This window comes from Cygnus olor, chromosome 8 (genome assembly GCF_009769625.2).
Source record: "Cygnus olor isolate bCygOlo1 chromosome 8, bCygOlo1.pri.v2, whole genome shotgun sequence".
Classification (NCBI taxonomy): Eukaryota; Metazoa; Chordata; class Aves; order Anseriformes; family Anatidae; genus Cygnus; species Cygnus olor.
Window position 1 is genome coordinate 11830360 of NC_049176.1, and position 9378 is coordinate 11839737.

General features: G+C 43.0%; 1 protein-coding gene across 7 annotated transcripts in view; it reads right to left on the reverse strand.

The window, feature by feature from the left end:
- RALGPS2 (Ral GEF with PH domain and SH3 binding motif 2) overlaps positions 1 to 9378 on the reverse strand; it is a 146099-nt gene that overhangs the window by 111623 nt on the left and 25098 nt on the right. Inside the window, exons 2-3 of one of the 7 annotated variants that reach the window (XM_040565018.1) lie at positions 7994 to 8150; positions 6344 to 6407 (exon numbers count right to left, since the gene is read on the reverse strand). The exons of 4 other annotated variants lie outside the window; for them this stretch is intronic. The gene's annotated coding sequence lies outside the window, so the exon portion shown is untranslated. Of the gene's footprint in view, positions 1 to 1841; positions 1933 to 6343; positions 6408 to 7993; positions 8151 to 9378 lie in introns of all 7 variants that reach the window. 2 more of the 7 variants (XM_040565019.1, XM_040565021.1) reach the window with 2 other exon arrangements.

Genomic DNA, 9378 nt, shown 5'->3' on the forward strand with positions numbered 1-9378 from the left:
ATTCAGTAGATGATTGGATAATTACTACTCAAACATATCCTTCAGGTTAAGATGTGCAGCTGTCTCCATTTCTGCCAGATCAATGGATGCAGGCATTAAAAATTGATTCAATTACAGAGATGTGTAAGCTGAAAACTTGGATCCAGGAGTAATGACAGTAGAGACTGTAGACAATATAATTTTGGTACAGGTTTGGAGGAGAATGGTGTTTTGAATGCAAACACCCTGTTTTACAGCAGGTATCACTTCATTCTTCAGGAAATCATGCTGTTCAACTAAGACCACAATTACATTCATCTTTATGTTAATCTTTCTAACTGATAAAAAGTAAATCTTGAATGCTACATTTCATGGAAGTTCACACCCTGGGGTGGCAGGGTATCACAAATAAGAAAACAAACACCATTCTTATGTGACCATTCAGTGATATTAACTGTATCTTTAAAAGGTTTACACTGACACCCTCAAAAAACAAAAACAACAAAAAAACACTAGAAACTGCTACTTCAATTGCTACTGAAAACTGGAATCTCTGATCTTGGCACACTGATCAGTAAATGTTTTGCTTTTCTTCCTAGGATCCTCAAAACCAGCGCAGTGCTAAAACAAAGGAGTGGTGCGGACCTCGGGGAAATCACAGCTGGATGAAAGCAGAGATCCTCGCATCCTAAAACGTTTACCAGGTAAACTTGTCTATTCTCTAGTAACTTCTTGCAGGACACCTGTAAGAGGTCTGTCCTACATTTTGCACAGCTTGGTCAAAACAAGTATTTTTGATATCGCACAAGATTCACTTGGAATATGAAGAAAACCACAGAAAATGCCACACCTTTGAGACCAGGTTTCATACCGTGATGCTGCAACACTTGAAGGTATCAGTACCATGAAAGATTCAACTGACCTACCCATACAGATCTCAAATTTTAGAAAAATCCAAGCTACAAGTAATTTGGTGAGAAAAATGAAAAGCCTAAATATCAGATACGTTTTTCTACTGCTCAAAAGAATACTTCAAGAGAGCACTGAAATACCCCAATTTATTAAAGCCAAGATCATTCATTTTAGGGAACCACTATCTGCAGTCTCTTCTATTCAGGTGAATTATCAACTTATTTTTCTTTATACAAACTAACATTTCGTTCTCCCATTTTGTACAACCAGCAAGGAAGTTGCCTCTTCCCTGTCAAGAGAACAGCTGACCAAGGCAGTACCTCGGCTGCAGTTTGAAAATACCCCATTCCTGTAATCGGTTTCAGACTGAGCTTGCCAAGCCAGGAAGGTTCATTTTCATCACAAATGTTATGGAAACATAAAGCAGAGGCAACCACCTCAAAGGCACTGCTAGTATCTTCCCAAAGAACTCAGCAAGCAGCTAGCCACAATAAGGTCAGGGTGTTTTTCGCTGGTGGCATACTCTGGCAACAGCTTTACCACTTAAAAGCTAAGAGATGCAAGAAGTCACACCACCTCCAAGACGACGGGGGAAAAGCAGCCTCGTGAGAAGAGCACAAACACAGCTACCAGTTTAAACACGGTGTCCATATAACGATTTACAAGACAGCTTTCTGACCCAAGACTTGCTTTTTCCAGCAAAGCGGAGCAGGGTTCCCCAGCAGAGCTGCGCGGGGCTGATAACCGCTGTCAGTGTGAGGGGCTCGCAGGCAGCAGGGCTGCCCTCCCACCTACTGCTCCATCACCAGGCACGGGGCCAACTCCGCAGCAGCTCACTCGGGGACCCAGCAGCATGCTGAAGTCAGCCCCATCCCAAAAAGAGGAACGTAACTTGTGAGTAGCGTCTCCAACGAAGGAAAGGCTCCTCTGCCTCTTCCAGATGTATTTACTGATTTTTGAGGATCGTTACTAGAAAATGTTGGCCTTCTTTGCATTAGCAGAGATGCCAGTTATGAGTTCCAAAACACTGCAGTTTTCTTCCTGTAAGCAAAGCACTTCAATCAATATTAGGAGATTCATAAGTAGAGAAAGCCACAAAGAACTACTGAGCAGCTGGCCTAATGATAAAATCCCAGCACCACACCCTAGTGCCCCAGGGAGAAGAGATGTCCAATTCCATTAGCGACGTGGAAGCTAACAGGGAAAGAAGACACCAGAGAAAGAGAGAGACTGGCAAGAAAACTTCAGCTGCCAAAGCCCATCGCTTCTCCTCATCATCAGTCCCTCCTCACCCCTACAAGTACCACCACGAAGACATCTGTGAGGTTCAGGGGCAGCCCAGAAATCTCTCACCCAACAGCCAGACGGACTCCAACACACCCCAAATCAGCAAAGGAAGTCTTCTTTCCTGTTCCCCAGAGAGATATCCCTCCTGTAGGGTAACTTCATCGCTGCCCAATCCTGGTTCTGCACTTAAGACTATCACTGCGTGAGAAGAATACATACAGCCATGGATACTTCAAATAAATCATTTAAATACTTTAAGAAAATCATTTAAAAACTAGCTTTTTTTTCCCCCAGAAAAGGTACAGCTGAAATAAGTACTTCAAGCCTTCAGCTTTTCTACAATATGCTTTTGTTTACAAACAAGGGATTTAATGAGAGTTAAATAAGGGTGCAACAGCTCAGCAAGAGCTTTTCATATTAGATGCTTGCACTGTTTTTATCAAACAAGCTTCTGTTTTTAGCTATATCACTCAACATTGGCCAAGCAGATTTTATGTTCATCCACCTAACTTAGCATAAGGAATCTCTCTGAATTATTACATCGCTACTACGTAAAGTCTGTATTAAATGACTTCTCTATCACAACAGATTTCACATTTTCCTAAGTTATCCTTTATAGAAGTTTAGTCCCAGCAACACACTTTCAGTTAAGGCTTTTATCATCTAATTAATTATGAAATCGAGATCAAAAATTACTCCTCATCCAAACGGTCATCCCCAAATCACGAACGCATACACCTTTGTTACTGCAAGCCTGCACTCGATGAAGAGCTCACACCTACTTTAAAAGTCACAGTGTGGACGTGCAAGAAGCACCCCCTGCGAGCACACGGCACGGCCTCCACACCCACAGGCTCTGCAGGCTTGTCCCTAAGCTCCCCAGCTCCCCAGGGAAGGCTCTCCGCTTCACTGACAAACCCCAACATTTTTGGTGAGTGTCCCTGGGTGTCTGGCACGATGCCATCCTACGTTCTTTACAGGTGTGTGCACATTGTTTGCACACGGGTAGTCCTTTCTCATCTCCTAGTCCTACAGCATTTGTTACCAAAAAGAGAAGAAACTAAAGCAGTTCTCTGGTTAATAAGAGACACCCAGAAATTGTTCAAAACCAGCAAACTGCAGACCCTGAACACTAGCTCAAACACAGACTGATATGAATACTTCTGCTGAGAGAAGTTAGGTTACCTTCCCTGAAACGTGAACTAGGTCTTACTGAAGAAACTTCTCCGCCACTAAGCCAGCTTCAGAGAAGAGTAAAGGCTTATTTTTCAACAGGATTAAACACAAGTCACAGCATGAAATGCAGTTTGAGCTCAGTCATTACACAGACAGAATCCCCATTAAAAAAAGCCAGCAAGTTATTTAAGTGCAAGGGCAAGCCATTACACGCAGGCACTGAGGAAGCTGTCTGCATGCAGGTCCTAAAGCACACCACCTGCGTATGAAGAGCTGCTGATCTTCAAAGGTAAAGAAATGCTGTAGTTTTTTGCAAAAGTAGTTTTTCCACTTCTTTAATATGCCTTCAACTTTATACAACATTGTACCTCTGGCATCCGCCTCAAGTGAAAACAGCATTGACTTTTTTTTGTTTGTTTGATCTCCTGACTACAATTCAGTTAACATCACTTTCCTCTCCAAATTCCTTTCAAGGTATTCTGGGTAGACACTTTGAACTCTTCAATACACATTGTCAGTCTAGTTACACAATTTCCACAAATACAAACTTCCTGCCAGCATCGTGACATCTACACAACAGCATTACACGGTATTAAAAATAACCAAAGAATCTCAATTTCATACTGTGATTAAATTTGTACTGTTACGTTTGGCACCGCTGCAATGAAGACCTTGTCCAACCTACCACAATACAAGCTTGCTTAAAGCAGAATTTAAAATCTGCTATTACCAGGACTAGAAAAGGCACACACTAGAGCGAATCAGAAAGAAATTTACCGTGCACTAGTAATGAGAAGAGCACTTCTGGCGAGGCATTTCACAAAGAACAGCAGAATTCATTATCGAAGGGTTGTCTGGCAGAATCTGTTCCAAACCGATCCAAAACAGGCTCAGATTTGGGGTGTGGATGTAGAGGATTAGAAGGAATCATGCATCATCGATAGGGCAATCGACCAAAGAATGGTTAGCCAGGCACTTTTCAAACAGGAAACAGCAAAAAAGTTTCTACTGTAGAGGGACACTGGCTATTATTGTAGAAATAGAACAGAAAGCAGTTTCATTTGAAACCGCACACCTGACATCACCCGTGCATTATTATTTATGAAAATAATAATAAAGCCTTATACCCAGCTGCTGTCCATCCTCCTCCTATCTTCAGGCAGGCCTGCAAGGCCTGGGCTTCTATCTAACCTAACACACACCTCAAGTTTCTGGTTGTACACTGTCCACCACATCCACACTTCTCAGGAACACAGGATTACTGGTTAGCTATGAAGGAATCTTCCTAATCGTTCAGTAATTTAGCACTCTGATCTCCAGGAGGTACTTGCAGATCACCTCAACTGTAAGGGAGGACTGAACTCAATAGATTCTACTGATCTTGTTCCAACAGGCATTTTGGAAAGGAATAACTTGCATTTCCATACAATTTTGATCAGGAAACATACCACAATTATTCGAAGATACTTAACGACAAGCCTGACAACTGATACCACATCCAATTGGTCATGGTAAAAATATGTGACTGGTATTCTAAACAGAATAATGGCTTCCACAAAAGGAGGAGCTGCCACTACTCAGGTGTACTTACCAATAAAGCAAATGGAAAAACTGGCTGGTAATCAAAGACGAGGCTGTTGGCAGAGTGGCTTGGAGTTGCTAGCAACAGAAGCAGAGTTCAGGTGCCCTTTAACCACGCAGAGAAAGTTAGTTCTGTGACACAGCAGGGTTGGAAACACAATGACTATCAGTCAACCACTATGCTTTATCAATACACCTCATGATATTAGAGTTACTAATTAGTGACGGCAGAAAACAGAGATGCATTAATAGGAAAAAGAGTAGTCCAAATCGTTGGCTATCTTTTATTTTATTGATTTAGTACTTCAAACTATTTATGTGCATTTTCAAATCCAAGATGCCCACCTAGAACTTAACATGTAAGTTGATTCCAGAGGCTTTCGGAAACCACAAAAATACTTTGAAGGCTTCGGGATTAGTTTCCGACTGATTGGATAGATGGCTCTGTTACCAAGTTTCCAGTAACACCAGCAGCATTCCCTACACACTCCACCAGCCTACTGAAAAAGATGCAACAATTGTAAACTTGAGCTCTACTTCAAAGCGATTTTCAGAAACATTGCAAAGATTCTGCAATGCCGCAGGTGTTTCTGCATGGAATCCGACAGAACCTCAGTTCACACAGCTGAAGAGAACTGAGATTTTTCCCAAGTCTCCAGACTTGCAAACCCAGACAAGGATTCAGAATAGAATGCAGCTTGTGCTCTAATAGCAGGAACGAATGCTCCACAAGCTGAGCTATAACCAAAGGGACAAGTGATCCACTTACTGATTTCAGCTGGTTTATGGGAACTCTGATTTGGCATTTGCCAGCTGTCTCTACCCCTGATCACTGTTTTCCATTCCTTTCTCTGCCATGACAGCAGCACAAGATTTTGTACAGCTGTAGAATAAGCAGCTCAGAGGAGGGAAGGGAGAAGAAAAAGGTTAATTTCTTAGCTGGTGAAGTTCCCTGACACAGTTCAACCTACCAGTACTTCTGCCAAAACAGACAGGGTGAGAAGTGAGCCATCAAGAAAAAAAAAGTTGTCAATGAACAAAGCATCTGAGGTCAAAACTTAATTTCAATTACAAACCAATCTCAATTAGCTACAACCGTGGAGGACCCCAACTTTATCATCAAGTCACAGAACTCAGCAGCAATTGCAAGATCAGACAACTAGCAACTTGTCAATAAGGTGTACTGAAAACACGAGTTTTAAGAAGTTTGAGGTTTATATAAAACTAGCAAGTCAGAAGTCCACCTGTGCCTCTTACGTGCCTCTTCAGACGCAACAAACTAAGACATGAAGCTTACAAAGAAAAACTTTGAGAACTGAGACTTTAAGCTTTTCATTGAAGGCTTCAGTCTCCCCATACGTTAATCTGAGAAGCTTCTATCAGAGTAGAACATGTGCTTTGTACTAACCCCATTTATTCACTTATTGGTCCAACTCCAGTAACTCCGTACCATTATACTGCTTCCTCCAAACCTAAATGAAAATATGATGCTATAGGTTAGGCAATTATCCCAAACCCTGTGCACCTTAATAATGTGATAAAAGCAACCTAATTTACAAATTGCATTAAGACCACTTTCTCAGGACCTCTGCCAGTTTTTATCTAGCCACCATTATCCAAGAAATACACCTTCAACTTTTAAAACAAAATCAATATTCTTTTTCCCCAACATGATCAATCTGAGTCAGTCTCAACGAGGAGAGCAAATTCCATAGGCTTAAAGCTGTCCCTTAATGAATAATGAGGGAGGCTCAAATCAAACAGCTTTTAATGCCATCCTACTACAACACTGGTCAGAGACTTGACTCTTAAATAGCCAGTCCTAGGTCGCTTCAGACTTAATTGATTGCAGGCAATACCACAGCTCCATTAGGAGAAAGAGATAACACCTACATATCCCCAAGCAGCAGTGCTACTGACTCCCAAGCAAACAAGATGTTCTGCACCAGATGCTGCAAACATCTAAATCGCTTTAAAAAAGGAGATTCAACATGAAAGGCAGCATCTCAAACTTCTCTGCACCCTGCATGGCACGTTTCTTGTCCCCCCTCTGAGCATTTTGGCCCTCAGACAGCCAATGGACACCCAGTACAGGCAGCATAATGAAGTAAATGGAGAACTCCCAGAAATTACCTGTCAGGGTGACCACCTTTCAGCAGAGGACACCAGCAAGCTTAACCATCACTCTTACACTCCATGCAGTTTCTGTTTATCCCCAGCATGCTGTTCTTTCTTCCTTAACAGACCCATGCTTAGCCCCCAAGTTATATTTCATTCCTTGCACCGAGAACTGCTTTAACGATCTAGAAAACAACGGCAAGAGGGACAGTGACAGCTTCTAGCGAAGCTAGTCAGCTCTAATCAGGTTAGGAAGTCTCCATTTTTTACTCAAAGATTTAAAAAACTGATTTGACTGCTTCAGTATGATTGCTAGAAACAACTGGAGTCACCAGAGGGCACTAACACTTTCACCTAATGGCAAATGCACTCTTCAATTAGGAAGGCTGATAATTACATCCACATCATCATGTATATTTTATCTGGATTGAGCTTCAGCCAGCTTGTTCTAATCCATGTTCAAATCTCAACCACATGCTGATGAAGCAGTGGGCTACATCAACTGCTGCGGTCGCACCCACGATCCATGGGGGAGACACAGAGTCTCCCCAGACAGACCCAAGGAAACAGAGCCGGCACACGCCTCTCCCAGTTCCCCTGCCATCTGAAGCTTACATCGCCTATTAAATGTGTTTGTATGTATACACACAAAAAACGATCTGAAACAGGCAAAGATCGCAAGTCCTACACCTCAAACAAAATGAACAGCTATTCTTAAGAGCTGGCACCGAGACAAATCCTACTTTAGGGGACTGCAAGCATTATCTTCCTTCAAAGGGAGAAAAAAATAGAGAGGCAATTTAACAGCAAGCAGCAACAGATGCGTTGCCCTCTCAAATTCAGTATCACACAAATTGTCACAATAGATGCTTTAACAAAAAAGGTTGCTCTTCACAACTGAGAAACGAGCAGGTTTTTAAACCACCAAGATCACACGGACGTGAGGCTAACGAGTATTTCCTGATGTTTGGACAGAGCAGCTCCTCAGCTTCTCGATGTCGGGTAGAGATATGCTGCAGCACACCCTGAGATCTTCTGCAGCGGGAACCTTCAACTTGTGGATGCAGCTGATACAGTCCGAGAGACAGAGCACAGCCCTACAGAAATAAAGGCAAAGCTGCTAGGGTCTGCAAGGTGCACAGCTTCTTTTTCCCAGCATTGCTGCCCTGCAGTTTTACCTGTGCGGTCATTCTTGTAGTTGGGACTGCAAGGCAAGACGGACATGAGAAGCAGAAGGGAATCCTGTCCTTATGGAAAGGCACAGAGGAAGCACGGAGGCTATCCTAACCTATATGAGGTTATGGCCACAGAAAAACTGCACTTACAATAAAGATAGGATAGCAAGGATTTTGAGAGCATTCTCAAGAGATCTCCATGGGCTCCAGGAAGACACCATTTGTGCCGTATGACAGCCTACAATCCACCTGGAAGCCCTGAAGGAACTTTGATAAGATCAGCTATGACTGCACTCGAACACAACAAGCCTCCGAATGCAATTGACAAAAACTGTATTTCAAAGTATTCACCACTGGCCCTCTAGATTTCACCGTACTTTCTGTTGTACCCTAAGGTTCAATTCATGGGTTGGTTTTTCCTCGTTAAACCCCCCTATGAAGTGAAAACATGGGACAGGAGGCAGTCTCTCCCTCCCTCGGCTGTGCTCAGCCAGCAGGCAGGTTCAATGACTCCCGCTTACACCACGTCAACCTGAAGAGTCACAGCAAGCAGCTCTGATGTTCAGGAGGTGCCATGCTGCCGAGCATGTCCTCCCCTTCAGGAACTTTGAGCCACCCTCACCCGACTGCAGATGTCCTTTCTGCTTGGCAGCACACAGGGTGATACCAGCTTGCCCACGGAAGGGGTTCTAACGCCAGTTCCCCCGGAGTCCTGCAGGGCCCTTAAGGATCTCGGTACCAGAAAAGAGTTGCAGCCACACATCTGCACGTCCTGGTGACCTAAGCGTACGGAACCCCTACTTCAAATACCCAATGGTAACACTGAAGTCTCACTTCAGCACTCTTCTCAGGTGGTGAGTTCATAAATGGACAAAACGTGGATCCCACAAAGCTCTCATTGTGCAAGAAATACTAGCCACGCACACATATTAAGGGACGATTTCTACTGCAGCAGTTCCAGGTATCTAAATGTAAGGTATTAATATGAATGCCCTCTTACTTTAAAAAAGTATTTTTAAGTATCTTTTGTAACATTACCCCTTCCAAGAGCTGTAAAACAACACTCAAACCAGAAATACACCATGCCTTTGATGTCTTACAGTTAGACAAAACGCAACTACACTCCCCACCCTTCAAGCAGGTTTCAGCT